The sequence below is a fragment of the Hypanus sabinus genome, chromosome 3, assembly GCF_030144855.1.
Source record: "Hypanus sabinus isolate sHypSab1 chromosome 3, sHypSab1.hap1, whole genome shotgun sequence".
NCBI lineage: Eukaryota > Metazoa > Chordata > Chondrichthyes > Myliobatiformes > Dasyatidae > Hypanus > Hypanus sabinus.
Window position 1 is genome coordinate 180,244,273 of NC_082708.1, and position 20,634 is coordinate 180,264,906.

The window sequence follows — 20,634 nt, forward strand, 5'->3', positions numbered from 1 at the left end:
GTGCTCAGGAGAAGAGAGGTGGATTGGTTGTGGAGGGTTTAGAGTAACGGAGTGGTTACGGTAGGGATGTGAGGAGGATGAGGAGGGAATAAATGGGAAGCAGAAACGGTGGGGGAGGGCAAGGAGGGGACGGAGTGAGGGGAAGGAGCAAGATGGTGGAGGTAGATGGGCAATGGGGAGGAGGAGGGAAGGGGAGTGAATGGGAAGTGGAAGGTTGAAGAGAAGGGGAAAGCAGGGCGATGGGAAATAGATTGAGCAGACTGGGAAGGGAGGGGAAGGGGTAGGTTGCAGGGGCGGATGGGTGTGGAAACAGGAGGAGAGGGCAAGTGGGACTGTAGGGGGATGGTAGAGTGGGAAGGGGAAGAAGAGGGTGGGGTAAAGGGCAGGAGTGTTACAGTGGAGGTGGAGTGAAGAGGAAGAAGGAAAGGGAGAGGGGAAGTGGAGGGTTGAGGGAAGATAGAGGGGAAGGGAAGGTGGAAGGTTGGCAGAGGAAATGGAGGGGAAGGGGATGCAGGCAGAGGGGAAGGAGGAAGGGTTAGAGGGGATGGAGGAAGAAAGGGAAGGGGAGGAGGGTAAGGGAGGGGCAGGGGAATGTGGTGAGGGGGCAGGAGAAGGAATTGGGACGGATGGAGGAGGGGTGGGTGAGGGGGACAGGGTGAGGGAGGGGAGGGGGAGGTGGAAAGGGATGTGGGGGGTGGGGAGGGGTAGGGGTGGGTAGAGTGAGTGAGGAGGAGTGGGTGGGAGGAAGATGGAGGGAGGGTTCCCTGATGAGGTCCCAGGCCCCCCCCCCATACTCCCCCCACCCCACACTCCCCCCACCCCTCACCAAACCAACCCCATCTAAAATCAGCCCCATTCCCTACCCCGGGCTGGGGGTAAGTGTTGAGCTGCTGAACCTGCAAGAAAATGAATCATTTGATGGAATATATCAACGTACTTGAAAAATAAATTTACTTTGAAATTCAACTTTGAAATCTGTTGTTTGTAAAATATGTACTGATGTGAAATGGTCTGAATGAATGCCTGGGAGTGGAAAACACTGGTATTCAGTTCCAGTGCCCCTTGCCAGCCATGAATCCCCACCTCAGTCTGTCCCTTCTGCCCAGCTTGACCCATCTCTCTCTGTAGTTACCTCTCCGCCCTGTCTAATCAAGCACATATCAACCTCCGTTTTCAATATGGCTGATGAGTTGTCTTCTGAGCTATCTGTGGCAACGAATTGCTCAGATTCACCACTGTCTGGGCAAAGAAATTCCTCCTCATCTCTATGAATGCATGTCCTCTGTTATGAGACACCTTTCACACATGATCATGTCTCCCCTCAGCTCCTTAGAAAGAAACCCAATTTTGTTTGACCTCTCCATAAACAGTAACCTATGCCTTTAATCGTGACTGCATCCCAGTGAATCTCTTCTGCACCCTCTCCAATGTATCACTGTTACGATCGATTAACAGTAATGACAAATTTATCCGAGAGGAGCGGTCCAACATTCATTGAAATGGGACTCTTGCCAGGATGACAGCAGAGCAGCGATGACTGGAGTTTTGGGGGGCAATTTAAAAGGTGGAGGGCTTTTGCATCCTGCAGATGAAGGGACATGAGGCAACCTTGGCTGACAAGGGAAGTCAGAGACAGCATAGAATCAAAAAGGAGGGCATAGAGTAGTAGCAGAAGTGAGAGGGAAGCTTTACAAAGCAATAAAAGCCAGCGAGAAACAATGAGGAGAGAAAAGATGAAATATGAAGTAAGCTAGCCAATAATAATAAAGAGGGTGCCGAAAGCTTTTCTTCCAGATATATAAAGTGTAAACTCAAGGCAGAGTAGACCTTGTTTAATTTTTATTTTCAAATAAAGAATATACAAGTCAGGGGTGGAGTTTACAAACCGATAATATAAAAGATATATAAACAGCAATAATCAAAACAAGGTATATAATGTCAAATTCAAATAGGTAGAATATTACGCTGTTATATATACAATGGTCAAAAAAATTACAACTCCTCATAGGAATCATAAAAAAAAATTGGAAATTTTGATTGGTAAAGAAAAAAAAACCCACTAAACTGAAATAAAAAAGAGAGGAAGTGCGGAAAAAAAGAAGAAAGATTGGGTTGTCCAATTGAGGATAAAATTTTAAAAAAAGGAAAAAATAAGACATCCCTCCAGTCATCTCCAAACCTTCACGGATAAGGATTTCCCCCAAAAGAGAATAAAGGAAATTTTATTCATATGAAAATATTGAATAAAGTGTCACCAGACTTGTTCAAAATTAAAGGATGTATCAAATGTCCTGCTTCTAATTTTCTCCAAGTTTAGGTATGACATGATGGAGGAGAGCCAATAAAAAACAGTAGGTGGGTAGATTATTTCCAGTATTAGAAGATAGCTCTCCTAGCCGGTAAAGTTGAAAAAGCTATCACATGTTGAGCATAAGCAGACACTTTGCTTGCTTCCTCTGGAATAATCCCAAAAATTGCTGTAAATGGATTAGGTTGATCATCCACATCTATATATAATGTTCCAAACACATCCTTCCAAAAATTGTTTAAAATTACACAAGACCAAAACATACGAGTTAGAGTAGCCACTTCTGCGTTACATGTGTCACAAATAGGGCTTATATTAGGGAAACTATGCGCCAATTTATCTTTGGACATATGGGCCCTGTGTACTATCTTAAACTGAATTAAGATGGGCGTGCACAGATAGATGAATTATTGACTAAATAATAAATTTTACTCCATTGATTGTCTGAAAGTGAATGTTGAAGTTCTACTTCCCAGATGCGTTGAACCCTATCATTAGGCGACATGCGAGCATTCGTTAACTGTTTATAAATGATACCTATTAAGAGTGAAAACAGAAGTAGCGCTCCTAATAAAGAAACTAACGAAAACCCCATTACCGAATTTTCCACCAACTGTAACCATGAAGGGCGATCTTGGTCGTCTATATCATAAATCCAAAAAGTAATATAATGAATATTAATTGCCCAATAATAAAATCTAAAGTTTGGTAAAGGCAATCCTCCATCTTATTTTGATTTTTGCAATAAAAGTTTATTTACTCTGGAGCTTTTATTATTCCAAACATAAGACAAAATCAGAGAATCTATTTTATCAAAAAATGTTTTTGGAACAAAAGAGGGAACTGCTTGAAATATATATAAAAATTTTGGTAGAATAACTATTTTTATAGCATTTATTCGACCTATCAATGACATCGACATTGGTGACCGTTCAGAAAGTGTCTGTTGAGTATATTCAACAAAAGGGGAGAAATTATACCGCTATAGATCTTTAAAATTTTTAGTAATTTTGATACCAAGGTAAGTAAAATGGTTTTTGGCAATATTAAAAGGTATTTGATCATAATAATCAGAACGGGAAAAAGGGAATGGTGAATAAACTGAATAAGAATTTTGCCAGTGAGGGTGAGAAGTGAGTGTAATCACTGTTGCCAATGAGAAGCTGAAATGTCGAAGGTAGATAAGTTATCTAGATCAGTTGGACTACACCCCAGTGTTCCGAACGAGGTATCTGAACAGATTGAGGAGGCTTCAGTAATGATCTTTCAAGAATCAGACTCTGGAAGAGCTCTGAAGAACTGGAATATTGTCACTTTACTCTTCAGAAGGGAAAGAGGTAAAGGAAAGGAAATTATCATTTAGCGTACTTCAGTGGTTGACAGAAAGTTAGAGTCCATCATTAAGGATGAGCTTTCAGGGAAGCTGCTGGCACACAATAAAATAGGCCGAAGTCAGCATGGTTTACTGAAGGGGAGATCTTACCCTGGCAAATCTGTTGGAAATTTTTCAGAAAGTGACAGAATCAACAAAAGAGATGTTGTTCACTTGGATTTTAATGAGGCCTTTGACAAGATGCCACTCATGAGGATACTAAAGAATATAAGAGCTAGACTACTACAGGAAGATTCGAAGATTGAGTTATAGAAAAGTATATCAGAATATCATATTGCCTCCAATCGACCTGCAGAGGGACCATTGCCCTCCATACCCCTGCAATGCATGTTCCTGTGCAAGCATATCTTAAACATTGAAGTCAGTCTCACAAGCAGCAGTTACGTTGGCAGCCCAATTCATACTCTCCTGACCCTCAGAGGAAGATGTTTCCGCTCACATTCCCCTTCAGCGTCTCACCTTTCACCCTTAACACATGACCTTTGTTTGTCCCAACCAACCACAGTGAAAACAGCCTGCTTATATTTACCCTATCTTTTCCCCTCATAATTTTTATACTTCTATAAAATATCCTGTCAATCTTTAACGTTCCAGGGAATAAATTCTGAATGTATTCAATCTTTCCTTCAATCTCCAGACCCAGCAAGATCCTTCTAAACTTTCTCCATACTCTTTCAATGTCATTTACATATTTCCTGTCAAAAGGTGACCAAAATTGCTCTCAATACTCCAAATTAGGCCTCACCAATGTCTTATACAACTTCAACATAACATCCCATTTCCAGTAGTCAATACTTAAATTTTTGAAGGGCAATGTGCAAAAGCTCTCTTTACAGTCCTATCTACGTGTGAATTATGGACCTGTATTCCCAGAGCCTTTTCTCCTACAGCTCTCCTCAGTGCTCTACCATTCACTCTGCAAGACGTAACATGCTTAGTCCTACTGAAGTGCAACACCTTGCACTTGTCTGTCTTAAATTCCATCTGCCATTTTTCAGCTCATCTTTCCAGCTGGCCCAGATCCAACTGCAAGCCAGGATAGTCTTCCTCGCTGCCCAGGTCACTCCACATTGATGAAAGCAGGGAGTCAAAAGGCAGGAAATTATAAGCCAGCAAACCTGACTTCAGTGGTTGGTAAGATGTTGTAATCCATTATTAAGGATTAGGTTTCACAGTAGTTGGAGACACTTGGAGTACTGTCAGCTGTTTTGGGCCCCTTATCGAAGAAAATAAATGATCTGTTGATAGTGGAAATGGTCCAGAGGAGGTTGACAAGAATGATCCCAGGAATGATTCACTTTGAAGAACTTTTTACAGTTCATGTTCTCAGTATAATTTCTTACACAGTTTGTCTTTTGCACTTTGCTTGTTTGTCAGTCTTTATGGGAAGTTTTTCATAAATTCTGTTGCATTTCTGCATCTTCCTGTAAACGCCTGCAAGAAACTGAATCTTAAGGTGAAATACAGTGCCTTGAAATAGTATTCAGTCTCCACAAATCCAGTATTTTTATGTCATTTTCTAAATATTTTGAAGTAGTATTTATTGTGCTAATCTGCACATATGTGCATCATATAAAACAAAAAATTCCAAAATTTCTCAACAATTTACTAAAAATTAAAAATCAAAATTGTGAGGCTGAGAAAGTATTCATCCCCCCCCCTTTGTAATTACCACACTCACTTTCCTCATGTGTCATTTGTGATCTCATCAACTCACCTAGTTTGTCAATGCAGAACATTGTAGGATCAGTGAATTCTCAAGAATAAAAACCCCTCTCTCTGTAAGGTCCAGCTGTATGATAGACTTACAACAGACCAAACCAAAATGAAGACAAGGGAGCATTCACGACAAGTCAGGTTAATGAAAAAAGGGAAGCACAAATCTGGGGAATGGTACATGACAATCTCAAAGGCACTAAGCATACCTTGGAGCTCAGTGTAGTCAATCATGAAAAATGGAAAAATATCAAACCATGGCCACACTGCCTAGGTCAGGCACTCCTCCAGACTTAGTTGCTGGAGAAGAATGACACTTGTAAGAAAGATTACTGTGATGCCAACAGTCACACTGAGTGAGCAGTAACTGGAGATGAACAAGAGCTGCTTACAGTGGCTTCAAATATAGTCACCCCCCTCCACCCCGACCAGCGTCCCTCCTCCTTCCCTTTCTCCCATGAAATGGCTGACAGGCTGGAGGCAGCGAGTGGGTATAAAAGGGGCATTTTCTGGTTGGCTGCTGGTGATGACTAGTGCTGCTCTACAGTGGTCAGTATTGGGACCACTACTTTTCGCACTGTTTGTCAGTGACTTGGATAATGGAATTTGTGGCTTTGTGACAAAGTTTGTGGATGATATGAATATAGGTGGAGGGGTAGGTAGTGCTGAGGAAACAATGCAATTGCAGCAGAACTAAGACAATTTGGAAGAATGTCAAAAAAGTGGCAGATGGAATACAGTGTTGGGAAATGTAAGATAATGCATTTTGGGAAAAGAAACAATAGGGTGAACTGTTATCTAAATGGGGTGAAGATTCAAACATCAGAGGTGCAGAGGGACTTAGGAGTCCTTGTGCAAGACTCCCAGAAGGTTAATTTACAGTTTGAGTCTGTGGTAAAGAAGGCTCATGGAATGTTTGAATTCCATTCAAGAGAATAGAATAGAAAAGCAAGAAGATACTACTAAGGCTTTATAAGACGCTAGTCAGGACTCACTTGGAACATTGTCAACAGTTTTGGGCCCCATATGTCAGTAAGGATGTGTTGTCATTGGAGAGAATCCAGAGAAGGTTCACAAGGATGATGCTGGGAATGAATGGGTTAACTTATGAGTAGCATTTGGCAGCTTTGTGCCTGTATTCACTGGAATTTATAAGAATGTGTGGGGATCTCATTTAAACCTGCTGCATGTTGAAAGGGCTAGACAGGGTGGATGTGAAGAGGATATTTCCTATGGTGTGGGTATTGAGAATTGGATGGCACAACCTCAAAATTGAGGGGTGACCCTTTAGACAGAGGTAAGGAGGAGTTTTTTTTAGCCAGAGAGTAGGAATGTTCTGCCATAGACTGCTGTGGAGGCCAAATCCATGTGTATATTTAGGTGTAAGTTTGTCACTTTCTAATTTGTCAGGGTATCAAAAAAACATGGTGAGACAGCAGGTGTATGGGGTTGAGTGGGATCCAGGAACAGCCAGGATGGAATAGAGGAGCGGATTTAATGGGATGAATGTCCTAACTCAGCTCCTATGTATTAAGATCTTATGCCTTATGGTCTTATGGTCCATTCTCTTTTCCGAGTCACCTCCCAGCAGTGACTTTAACCCACTGGCCCATTCACCTATCTCCCCCTCACCTGGTTCCTTCTATCTTTTTCTTGCTTGCCCTCCTTTCTCTCTCTCACCTTATTCTGGCTTCCTCCCCTTTCATTTCCAGATCTGATGATGAGTCTCAGCCTGAAGAAGAATCTGTGGATGTTGTTTACTTGGATTTCCAGTGGACCAGACACGAGGCTGCTGAACAAGTTAACAGTCCGTGGTATTGTAGGAATGATACTGGCATGGATAGAGCAGTGGGTGATTGGCAGGCGGCTAAGAATGGGAATAGTGGGAGCTTTTTCTGGTTGACTGCCGCTGAGTAGTGATGTTCCACGAGGGTCTGTGTTTGGACTGCTTCTTTCTATGTTAGGTGTCAAGGATCTGGATGATGGAATTGATGGCTTTGATACCAAGTTTGCAAATAATACTGTGACAAGATCTGAAGGACTATTCTAAAGTGGACAATCCCTTTAAACGAGAGGGAGAGGGAGCAAACAGCTTGTGTACTAATTCAGCAGCAGGATGAGAGAGAGAGAGAGTCTGTGAGTTGCCTTGGAAACTGAAAGACGGAGTTATATGATGGACAGCTTGTGTTCAACACTTGGAGATATATGCAAGGTCAATTGACTTTTTAATCAGACACAAGACACCCCACAGGAGACACACGACTCCAGAGGCAAGGAGGACACTGGTGAGCTTTGTGTACCCACGACAAGAGTGGGGTTTTTGCTCACAGTGTGGACAAAGGGGTGACTGGTGGGGAGCTATCGGTGTGTTTAACCCTGGTCTGGGGTTGATAGCTCCACCAAGGAAGACGGCATCCCCTTTTGGTGGTTACATTCGGTGACTGTAAGGTTCGGGAGTAGGAGGACAACGTGAAGGATTGGCATCAGCATCAGCTGGGAAGACAAACCAACACCCTAACTCTCTCTCTCCAACTCTACTCAAACCAAATTCCAGAACTGAACTGATTACTTACCATACCACCGTAAGACTATATCACCTAATCACCTGAGCTGGAGAAGCTTGGGATCCTTATTTACTCACCTATATATATGCATATATTCTGCTAACCTGTTTACTTTATCTTGTTTTATATTACTTTATTCACGTAGTTACTAACAAAATAGAGTTTATAACGGAAGACTCAGACTGCAGGTGTGTCCATTTCTGCTGGTTCTTTTTAATTTGTTACGGGGTATGTAACAATACAAAGATAAGTGGAGGGGCAGGTTGTTTTGAGGAAGCAGAGAGGCTACAAAAGGACATAGATAGATTCAGAGAATGGGCAAGGGAGTGGCAGATTGAGAACAATGTCAGGAAGTGTATGGTCATGGACTTTCGTAGAAGAAATAAAAGTGCAGACTCTATATGAAATGAAGAGAAAATTCAAAAATCTCAGTTACTAAGCGCTCCTTAAAGGTAACTTTCAGGTTGAGTTAGTGGTGAGGAAGGCAAATGCAATGTTAACATTCATTTCAAGCAAGGATGTAATGTTGAGATTTTATAAAGCGTTGGTGAAGCTTCATTTGGAGTATTGTGATCAGCTTCTGGTCCCTTATTTAAGATAGGATGTGCTTATATTGGAGAGAGTTCAAAGGAGTTTCACAAAAATGATTCTAGGACCAAATTGCTTGTTTATGATGAGCATTTGGTGAGTACTCACTGGAATTCAGAAAAATTAAGGGGTACCTCAGTGTGAACCATCGAATGTTGGAAGTCCTTTAGAGAGTGGACATGGAGAGGCTGTTTCTAATACCAGGGGACACAGCCTCCGAATATAGAACATAGAATAGTACAGCACATTACAGGCCCTTCGGCCCACAATGTTGAGCCAACCCTCAAACCCTGCCTCCCATACAACCCCCCACCTTAAATTCCTCCATATACCTGTCCAGTAGTCTCTTAAACTTCACTAGTGTATCTGCCTCCACCACTGACTCAGGCAGTGCATTCCACGCACCAACCACTCTCTATAGAGTGGTTATAGAGTTATAACAGTGGAATAGAGGAATGTCCATTTAGAACAGAGATGAGGACGAGTTTCTTTAGCCAGAGAGTGGCAAATCTGCAAATTCATTGCTGCAGGTGGCTGTAGAGACCAAAACATTGGATATATTTAAGGTGGAAGTTGTTAGATTCCTGTTTCGTCATGGCCTGAAGGGATACAGGGAAAATGCAGAAGATTTGGGCTGAGAGGGCAATGATGAAATGACAGAACAGGCTCAATGGGCCAAATGGCTTAATTCTGCTGCTATATCTTATGGTCTAAGTGTACATGGACAATGTCACCATCTTCTGCTCGGATCCAAGGTCAGTTCACAAATCTGTGACCAGCTTGAGTTAGCATCAATACCCAGAATTAACCACATAAAGGCTGAGACTATGATCTAAGGCAACTGGCCCAACCGATCCAGTGATCCCTTCACCATCAGTTCCGATTACATGAAGGTGCAGCGTAACTGATTCATAGGCTTAGGTGTGCAACAAAAATTGGCTGGAGCGGACTGCGAGGGTAAATCCCTAAAGTGGGGAGGTCTCTATCAATAAGTTGGAATAGTGGTTACCAACCTTTTTAAGCTCAAGAACCCCTACCTCAGCTTTAGTGAAAGGCAAGATCGACCTACTAAATTGATTAGTCACACGCATGCGCACCGGGCAGAAAAGACGGGAAGTAAAACCCCACAACCTGGAAGGAGAAATGATGTATGTACACCGGGGGTCCCCACCCTTCTTTGCACCGCAGACCGGTTTAATATTGACAATATTCTTGCGGACCGGCCGATGTGGGGGAGAGGGGAGAGGTTGGTGTTAATCATGACCGGAATACAGCGATACTCGAAGCAGGTTCCTTATGTCCAGTCTATTCTGTAATTTAGTTTACATGGCTCTCAGCACTTGCTTCTGTCCCGCTTGCTAACGTTTTTTCCACTCAGAAAACTCAACGGGTTTGTCTTGTGCAGGGTGCTTAGACTCAAGGTGCCAAAGCAGTTTTGAGGGCTTCATTGCCTCATTAGACAGCCACCAGGCCCAAACTCCAGCCTCCCACCCACCTGCTTGGCCAGGTGCAGCTGGTCGTGGGTGGGGTGAGTGGACAAGGTCAGGGCTGGAGGTCCCCGTGCCGGGGCCGCGGCAGTGGCAGTCCGGAGAGAGCGACTGACCGAGCAAGGAGTGTGACAGGGCACACACCCGGCCCCCTTGTAGGTAGGTAGGATCTATTGGCCGAGGGATGACTTTCAGTAGATCGCAGCGAGGTAGCTGCTCTGCTACTTACAAAACCCTGAGCCGAATTAGATCATCTGCGAATATCTTAGCACCAGGTTCCCCACAATCATTTGGTGTGCTAAACAGGTTTAGAGGTGGCACCCATCTGTCCGCGCTCTAGGCCAATAGCAACAGCACTTTCCGCGGGCCGCACAAGGCCAACCAGTGATCCCTGGCGCGAGGGTATCACTGTGTTTAGGCGACTGATGACCTCGCGTGCGTTCAAGCTCAACAGTCGCTGTGACAGGGAATGAGGAAAGGTGCAGCTGACTCATATCATTTCATATCGCCAAATCACTTCGTTTTCTCGTGGCCCGGTGGTTAGGGACCACCAAAGTACACTATGTAGTGCGTGGCGGGGGAGCTACACACATGCGCACTGGGCAGAAAAAACAAAACTAAAAGCCTGCAACCCAGAAACAATCTCTCAACAGTATTTATTTTTGATTTTTTTCGGGATCTACTGGGAAAGTCTCAAAGATCGACCAATCGATCGTGATCGACGGGTTAGCGACCACTAAGTTGGAAAAACATGGACATCAGGTGTGAGTTGCTCTCTGGACTGTTGCACCCGGCACAGGTATGGCCCATCCACTGCCCCTCCAGCTTGGGATTCACCTGATCTGTCTTCAGTTCATCTGGGGATCCAAGATAGAGTGGGTCAGATCGGTCACAATGCACAAGTCACTGAACAATGAGGGGAGGTTTCCCAAACAGACTGTCCACACCATCAGGCAGAATACCTCATCACCAGGCCTCTCCAACAAGCACCAAGACCTCGGCTGGCTGGCGGTGAGAGGGGCTATCCCAGTTAAAACCTACCTATCTGTGGAGCATCACTCCCAGAGGATGATTGTAGTGGGGATGAGACAGTAGCTCACCTCTTTGTGGACTGTGGGTATGTGAAGAGGTTCTGGAGAAAGATGAAAGGGCCTGTGTTGCGTTTCATCCTGAGTGGCTGTGTGACAATCCACTCTCTGATCTACGGGCTGTTCCCAGGGACGCACATGGAGACAAACATCAAGTGCTGGCAGATCACCAGCTCGGTGAAAGACACCCTTTGGTCTCCTGGAAACGTTTGGAATGCCAGCAGGTCGAGATGGTCATGGAGGAATGCGACCGAACGCAGGCTACAGGATTACGTGTTGATAAACGCACTGAAGCTTGGTGCAGCCACCACAAGGGCTCAACGTGGAAGGACCACAGTTGTAGGGCTCTTCTCCTTCTGGAGTGGGAATGGAAGCTCCTTAATTATTGTAGTACTTGCTATACCACCCCAGAGTGCCACATGAGCGGTAGCCCTGCTAATGATGTATGAATGAATTGATGAATGGAATAGAACAGTACAGAGAGCAGAGTCAGAATCAGGTTTAAAATCTTGTGAAATTTGTTGTTATTCAGCAGCAAGACATTGCAATACATTATAATAAAAAGTGTGAATTACAGTAAGTGTGTAAATTTTTTTTTAAATGTTAAATTAGATGAGAAGGACAAAAAGAGGAAAAACAAAAGTGAGGCAGTGTTCATGGTTTCAATGTCCATTCAGAAATCTGATGGAAGAGGGGAGAAAGCTGTTCCTGAATGATAGTGTGTGTGCCTTCAGTCTGTGGGTACGATGGGGTCAGGGTGACTGGCTGAGACATTGCACAGGAAAGAAACCCTAGCTTCCCCAAACCTACTGTTAGTCAATAGCAGGCCAATGACTACTGTCTGATAAGTCTGGACCTCTGGATCACTAGCCTGGCTGGCTGCCATACCGGCATAGTTAACCCTTTGTGTATGGCTGGCCATGAGGGGTAGTCAGCCACGGCATTGTTTTGCCCCTTGATATGTCGTATATCAGTTGTGAACTCGGATATGTAGACCAGGTAGCATTGCTGCTGTGCAGACCAAGGGTCTGATCTTTTGACCATTACGTGCACAAGGGTTTTTTGGTCAGCAGATGCTGTGAATTGGCAACTCTCTAGAAGAAAACAAAAATGGTGGACAGCCAGATAGAGACCGAGGAGCTCATGGTCAAACATACTGTACTTCGTTTCGGGGGGCAGAACTGCCAGCCGAAGAAGGCGAACGGCTGCAATACACCTCCAACGAACTTGTTGGCCATTATCAAATGCCTCAATCATGTCTGCTGACCAGTCAAGCACATGATTAAGGATATTGCCTTTAAATGAACTTTACAGGGGAGCATATGGAAGTTCAGCAGGTAGTGGAAAAGCGATAATAGAAAATTTACCATCTCTAGAATGTCCTGTAGTTTTTCAGTCGTGTGGGACAATGGGAAATCCATAATAGCAGCTGCTTTTGATGGAAGGGGTTTTGCACCTTCTGCGGAGATTCGATGGCCGAGAAGGTCAATGGTTGACAACCCAAACTGGTATTTTGCAGGGTTAGTAACCAACCCATGTTGGCTTAAGTGCTTGAACAGTGTGCAGAGATGAGGTACGTATTTTGTTTTGGGTGCAGTAGCAACAAATACGTCATCCAGGTGAACAAAAAGAAAATCTGAGTCTTTTAATGCAGAGTCCATCAGCCATTGGGAGACTGTATTGCATTTTTCAGCCCAAATGGAATGCGCAGAACCTCAACAAGGCCAGATGGGGTTATCACAGTCATTATGGGAACTGGTCTCCAAGCAAGCATGCACCTGATATTAGTCCCCAACAAGAACCTTGGAAAAAAAAATTAATGTTCTGGCCAAACGTGCTGAAAAGTCTTGGAAGTGTGGGACCAGATAATGATTGGGGTTGGTGGCGTCATCACATTGTCAGAAATTGCCATGTGGGCCATTTGGAGGGGCAAAGCAGAGGGGCTATTTGGTGCACAATGCCTAGACTTTCCGTGTTGGCAAAATCAGCCTTCACAGTTGCCAGATTTTCTGTGTCCAACCTATGCAAGCAGGCATGGACAAGCAGGCCACTTGTAGAAATATGGTTCTTGACCCCATGTTTTGTGACTGTAGTGGAGAATGTGGGCTTGGTGAAGTTTGGGAATTCGCCCAACAGTCAAGTAAACTCACATGTGGTGGTGCATGCACTTCACAAAGTCGCTATGGGGAATTTACTGGAGGAGCAGGGTAACGATCAAAAGTCCTTGACATCCACAAGCCAGCAGTTCTTAAGATTAACTAATAGTCCTTGGGCACACAGGAAATCTGCACCAAGTAGAGGTCTAGCCACTTTAACCAGAACGTAGTCCCATGTGTAATGTTGCCCACTGAAGCACAGCATCACCTGTCATGTCCATAAGATCATAAGATAAAGGAGCAGAAGTCTTGGGCTGATCCAATTCTTCCAGTCATTCCCACTCCCCTGCCTTCCCCCATACCCTTTAATCTATCTCTGCCTTAAATGCACCCAATGGCTTGGCCTCCACAGCCACCTGTGGCAACAAATTCCACAGATTTACCATCCTCTGACTAAAGTAATTTCTCCGCATCTCTGTTCTAAATAAACATCCTTCAATCCTGAAGTTGTGCCCTCTTGTCCTAGACTCCCCTACCATGGGAAATAACTTTGCCATATCTAATCTGTTCAGGCCTTTTAACATTCAGAATGTTTCTATCAGATCCCCCCTCATTCTCCTGAACTCCAGGGAATACAGCCCAAGAGCAGCCAGAGGTTCTTCATATGGTAACCATTTCATTCCTGGAATCATTCTTGTGAATCCTCTCTGAACCCTCTCCAATGTCAGTGAATCCTTTCTAAAATAAGGAGGCCAAAACTGCACACAATACTCTGTGTGGTCTGTGTCTTATAGAGCCTCAATATCACATCCCTGCTCTTATGTTCTATACCTCTAGAAATGAATGCCAACATTGTATTTGTCTTCTTCACCACTGACTCAATCTGAAGGTTAACCTTTAGAGTATCTTGCACAAAGACTCCGAAGTCCCTTTGCATCTCTGCACTTTGAATTCTCTCCCCATCTAAATAATAGTCTATCCATTTATTTCTTCCACCAAAGTGCATGATCACACACTTTCCAACATTGTATTTCATTTGCCACTTCTTTGCCCATTCCTCTAAACTATCTAAGTCTCTCTGTAGGCTCTCTGTTTCCTCAAAACTACCCGGTCCTCCATCTATCTTTGTATCATCAACAAATTTACCCACAAATCCATTAAACCCACAATCCAAATCATTGACACACATCATAAAAACAGCGGTCCCAACACCAACCCCTATGTCCCATAGGTTTGGATCCTGCTGCTGTTGGCAAACTCCAACGAATTTCGTCACTCTTTGCCATTTGATCAATAAGTGATGCTGGCAGCACATTTACTTGAGCATCTGTGTCACACTGGAAACATCGTCCCGAAATTGTGTCTGTAATGTGCAGTAGACATCCCTGGCAGCTGGAACCCACGGTGTTCACAGACCTCAGAGGTCCAGATACGCTGGCACTGTCGAAGCTGCACTTCCTAGCGTTCATACCAAAGCAAGGGGCGTAGAAACACAGGCCTTTTTTTGCAGCCATGGGCATCCTTCAGTTGGGGACTTGCTCACCGGGCTTATTGAGGTAGAGAAAGCTAATTGTAGACTATCAGCCATATTAGCAAGCTCCCTATCATCCTTCACTGGTGCATTAGTTAGGGCTAAGCAAACATGATCAGGCATTTTCTGCATGAAGAGTTCTTTAAAATTAAAACAAGGATGGTGACTGCTCAGGAGGGACAGCATGTGATCCATTAGCTCTGATGGCTCAGCTTCACTCAGGCTGGGCAAGGAAAGCAACTGCTGGCACACTCAGACTCCAATAATCCAAAAGTCTGTGAAAGGTGAGTTTTCAATGATCAATATTTATTGCATTCTAGGAGACTCACCACTCTGGCAGCATTTAGATATACTTGGTTTTGTTGTTAGAGATTTCTCACAGCATGAATTGGTTCTTGCCTGCACTAACCAAATAATGACATATTGGTCCCAAAACTCTGGGAGTTTCAGAGTGACTGTGTTGGCCAACATTTTCAATAACTCTAGAATCATCTGTGAGCATCGAGGTCACCACTGTAGGCTTTCACAAATAATACAGCAGTGGCATTTTATGTTTAAGAAAAGACATAGCAACTTATTTATTGAACGCCAAAAAACTGAACACAAATTGCAACAGAAGTCCTTGACGTAATTAACTCACCCCCTCAGACTGCCTCTTGAAGTGAATCCCAACCCAATGTCAACAGTTGTGAATACTGTACGTTTCCATCAAATTCGCATCAAATCACGTTTAATTAACAATCAAAACATAAGTTGATATAGCTGAATGAAGCAAAGTTTAAAAAAGTTCAATGTTCAGAGGAAAATTTATTTTCAGCATACATACATGTTACCACATACAACCCTGAGATTCTTTATCTGCAGGCATACTTAGCAAATCTATAGAACAGTAACTGTAAATGGTAAACACCAGGATCTGTAAACAAACTGTGCAAATGCAGATATAAATAAATAGCAATACATAACAGTCATGAAATAACAATATAACATCCATCACTATAACAGTATAGCAGAGTCCTTTAATGAGTGTAGCTATCCTCTTTTGTTCAAGAGCCTGATGGTTGAGTGGTGGTAACTTCTTGAACATCAGTGGTGTGAGTGTTAAGGCTCCTGTACCTTCTACCTGATGGTAGCAGCGAGGAAAGAGCATGGCCTACGTTGTGAGGATCTCTGATGATGGATGCTGCTTTTCTATGGCAACGTTTCATGTAGATGTGCTCAATGGTTAGAAGGGCTTTACCTGTGATGTACTGGGCTGAATCCATTACCTTTTGTGGGATTTTCTGCTCGAATCATTTGTGTCCCCATACCTGGTCATAACGCAGCCAGTCAGTACTCTTACCTCCACACACCTGTAAAAGTTTGCCAAGGTTTGTGCAGACATGCAGAGCTTCCACAGACTCCAGTGCAAGTAGAGGCTCTCTCATGCTTTCTTCACAATAATATTTATATGATGAATCCTCTGATGATCACTGGCTCATGGTACAATCAGTTCCTTGGTCTTATTGACATTGACTGAGAGTTGTTGTTATTTCACCGCTCAGCCATTTTTCAGTTTCCCTCTTGTACTCCTTTGGGGCTAAAGTGCAAAATGTTCAAAATAGCAAGCAAACATTCAAAAATAGTGAGTAATGTAATTCAAAATATCAAGCAAAGAAGGATATTCAGTTGAAAAAAATAACAGATATAGTCCAAGACCCTGAGCGACAATGCCCAGCAATCATTGGTAAAGCCTCCCGGCAGTGTGCAGACGCATGCAGCCCAGCCTGTAATTACACCGCTCGAACACAGTAGGGCCGAGCTCAACTGCACAGTTGCATATCTGTGTGTCCCACCTGGTCTGCAACATCAAGCAAGTACTGGATATCCTCTTGGGAAATGAGACAGGACAGGTGACAGAAGTGTGTGGATGGGAACACTTTGGATCTAGTGGTCATAATTCCACTGAGACTCTCTACTGGCCAGTGTAATCCATGGATATTGTAAAAGGCAAGGTGAACACATTTAGGGAACATTAGTTATCAAGAGATCTTGAGATCTTAAATATCAGTTTAAGGCAACTGCTTTTTGCTTTGTGCGTAATGGAAATAAAAGGCTTTGGTTTTTGTTTTGGATATAAAACAACTTCCTCGATCTCCTTTGTTCCACATTGGTTTGTCATTCCAGATTATGAATAAGGGGCCAGCTTTTGCCACCAGTCCCAGTCCAGCTCGACCTTCCCAAGCACTGATACTGCCTTGGTTACTCAGCATGAGCAGTTTGGAGTGGGCCACTGCTAGTAGCCCAAGTTTGCACATTAATCTCCTTTGTGGGACCTTGTCAAAAGCCTTTTGAAAATCTAAATATACCACATCCACCGGCTCTCCCCTATCCACTCTACTAGTTACATCTTCAAAAAATTCTATAAGGTTCGTCAGACATGATTTTCCTTTCACAAATCCATGCTGACTTTGTCCGATGATTTCACCTTTTTCCAAATGTGCTGTTATCACATCTTTGATAACCGACTCTAGCATTTTCCCCACCACCGATGTCAGACTAACCGGTCTATAATTCCCCGGTTTCTCTCTCCCTCCTTTTTTAAAAAGTGGGGTTACATTAGCCACCCTCCAATCCTCAGGAACTAATCCAGAATCTAAGGAGTTTTGAAAAATTATCACTAATGCATCCACTATTTCTTGGGCTACTTCCTTAAGCACTCTGGGATGCAGACCATCTGGCCCTGGAGTTTTATCTGCCTTTAATCCCTTCAATTTACCTAACACCACTTCCCTACTAACATGTATTTCCCTCAGTTCTTCCATCTCACTAGACCCTCAGTCCCTTACTATTTCTGGAAGATTATTTGTCCTCCTTAATGAAGACAGAACCAAAGTAGTTATTCAATTGGTCTGCCATGTTTTTGTTCCCTATAATCAATTCACCTGTTTCTGACTGTAAAGGACCTACATTTGTCTTGACCAATCTTTTTCTTTTCACGTAACTATAAAAGCTTTTACAGTCAGTTTTCATGTTCCCGGCCAGCTTTCTCTCATAATCTTTTTCCTTTTCCGAATTAAGCCCTTTGTCCTCCTCTGCTGGTCTCTGAATTTCTCCCAGTCCTCAGGTGTACCGCTTTTTTTTTTGCTAATTTATATGTTTCTTTGGACTTGATACTATCCCTAATTTCCCTTGTCAGCCACGGGTGCACTAGCTTCCCTGGTTTATTCTTTTGCCAAACTGGGATGAACAATTGTTGTAGTTCATCCATGTGATCATTAAATGCTTGCCATTGCATATCCACCATCAACCCTTTAAGTATCATTTGCCAGTCTATCTTAGCTAATTCATGTCTCATACCTTCAAAGTTACCCTTCTTTAAGTTCAGAACCTCTGTTTCTGAATTAACTATGTCATTCTCCATCTTAATGATGAATTCCAGTATATTATGGTCACTCTTACCCAAGGGGCCTCGCACGACAAGATTGCTAACTAACCCTTCCTCATCGCTCAATACCCAATCTGGAATGGCCTGCTCTCTAGTTGGTTCCTCGACATGTTGGTTCAGAAAACCATCCCACATACATTCCAAGAAATCCTCTTCCTCAGCACCCTTACCAATTTGGTTCACCCAATCTATATGTAGATTGAAGTGAACCCGATCAGTAAACCAGAGTGAACTGTGTTTTCTCAGGCTTCTGATCTCCAATTTGCCGCTGTTCAAAGCACCAACTGACATGATTCACTGCCCTTTAGACCTTAAGATACAAGAGCATAATTAGGCCATTTGACCCATCGAGTCTGGTCCCCCATTTCATCATGGCTGATCCATTTTCCCTCACAGCCCCAATCTCCTGCCTTTTCCCTGTAACCCTTCATGCCCTGACTAATCAAGAATCTGTCAACCTCTGCCTTAAATATACATAAAGACTTGGCCTCTACAGATGACTGTGGCAATGAATTCCATAGATTCGCCACTCTCTGGCTAAAGAAATTCCTCTTCATCTACATTGTAAAAGGACACCCCTCTATTCTGAGGCTGTGTCCTCTGATCTTCGACTCCTTCACCATGAGAAACCTCATATCCACATCCACTATATTGAGGTCATTCAACATTCAATCAGTTTCAATGAGGTCATCCCTCATTCTTCTGAATTCCAGTGAGTAGAGGTCCAGAGCCATCAAACGCTCCTCATATGATCAGCCTTCAATCCCAGAATCATTTTCGTGAACCTCCTTTGAACCCTCTCCAATGTCAGCACATCCTTTTTTTAGATAAGGGTCCCAAAACTGTTCACAGTACTCCAAGTGGGGCCTCTCTAGTACTTTATAAAGCCTCAACATTACATCCTTCCTATGATATTCCAGTCCTCTTGAAATGAATGCTAACATTTCATGTGCTTTCTTCACCACCAGCTCAACCTGCAGATTAACCTTTATGAAATCCTGTACAAGGAATCCCAAGTCCCTTTGTAGATAGATTTTTTAAGATTTTCTCTCCATTTAGAAAATAGTCTATGCTTTTATTTCTTCTACCAAAGTCCATGACCATACACTTCCCAGCATGATATTCCATCTGTCACTTCTTTGCCCATTCTCCTAATATATCCAAGCCCTACTGTAGCCTCTCTATTTCCTCAAAATGGCCTATCTTCACCTACCTTCATATCATATCATCCACAAAGCCCTCAGTTACATCAGCCAAGTTAATATAATGTAAAAAGCAGTGGTTCCAACACAGAAACTTGTGGAACACCATTAGTCACCAGCAGCCAATCAAAACGGCTCCCTTTACTTCCACTCTTTGCCTCCTGCCAATCAGCCAATGCATTATCCATGCTCGTATTTTTCCTGCAATACGATGGGCTCTTAGCTTTTTAAGCAGTAATTTTACTCAGTTTTTGTACTCAATTGGTGAACTTGAGTGAGCTACAGTATGTCTGCTCAGGCTGCATAGAAGTCCAGGCAGGTCATTCCCATTCCCGCCATGATCATTCCCAAAGAGAGTGGGACAGACCCAAATGGAGATTCCCCACACTGACACATTCCCAATGAGAATGGAACACTTAGGCAAGTATTCTTTACCTCCACTCTAACTATTCCCCAGTGAGAATGGGAGAGTCCCATGTAGACATTCCCCACCCTGATGATTCCCCAGTGAGAATGGGAGAATCTGAAGAAGACAATCAGCATCACCATTCTGCCTGTCTCTAGAGAGAGTGTGACAGACCCAAGCAGCCATTCCCCATCCTGCCCATTCTCCAGTGAGCATGGGACAGACTCAGGTAGACATTCCCAACCCTGACCTATCTCCAGTGAGAATTGGACAGACCCAGATGGACATTTCCCACCTTGACCCATCTCCAGTGAGAATAGGAGAATACCAGGCAGCCATTCCCCATCCTGCCCATTCTCCAGTGAGCATGAGACAGACTCAGATAGACATTCCCAACCCTGATCTATTCCTAGTGAGAATGGGACAGACCCAGATGGACAGTTCCCACCTTGACCCATCTCCAGTGAGAATTGGACAGACCCAAGTGGACATTCCCCACCTTGACCCATCTCCAGTGAGAGTAGGAGAGTCCCAGGCTCAGTGTTCGAGTCTCTCTCAAGACCAAGGTTCCATGTCTGCTTCTCTCTCAAAACCAAGGCTCTGTGTTCACGTCTCCCTCAAGACCAAGGCTCCGTGTTCATGTCTCCCTCAAGAGCAAGGCTCCGTGTTCATGTCTCCCTGAAGACTAAGGCTCCATGTTCATGTCTCCCTCAAGACCAAGGATCCATGTTCAGGTGTCCCAAGATCGAGTCAAGGCTTTGGGTTCTTGTCCTGTCCATGTGCCTCATCCTGTGCAGGAGTTCCATGTCTAGTCCTGCAGCCAAGCCT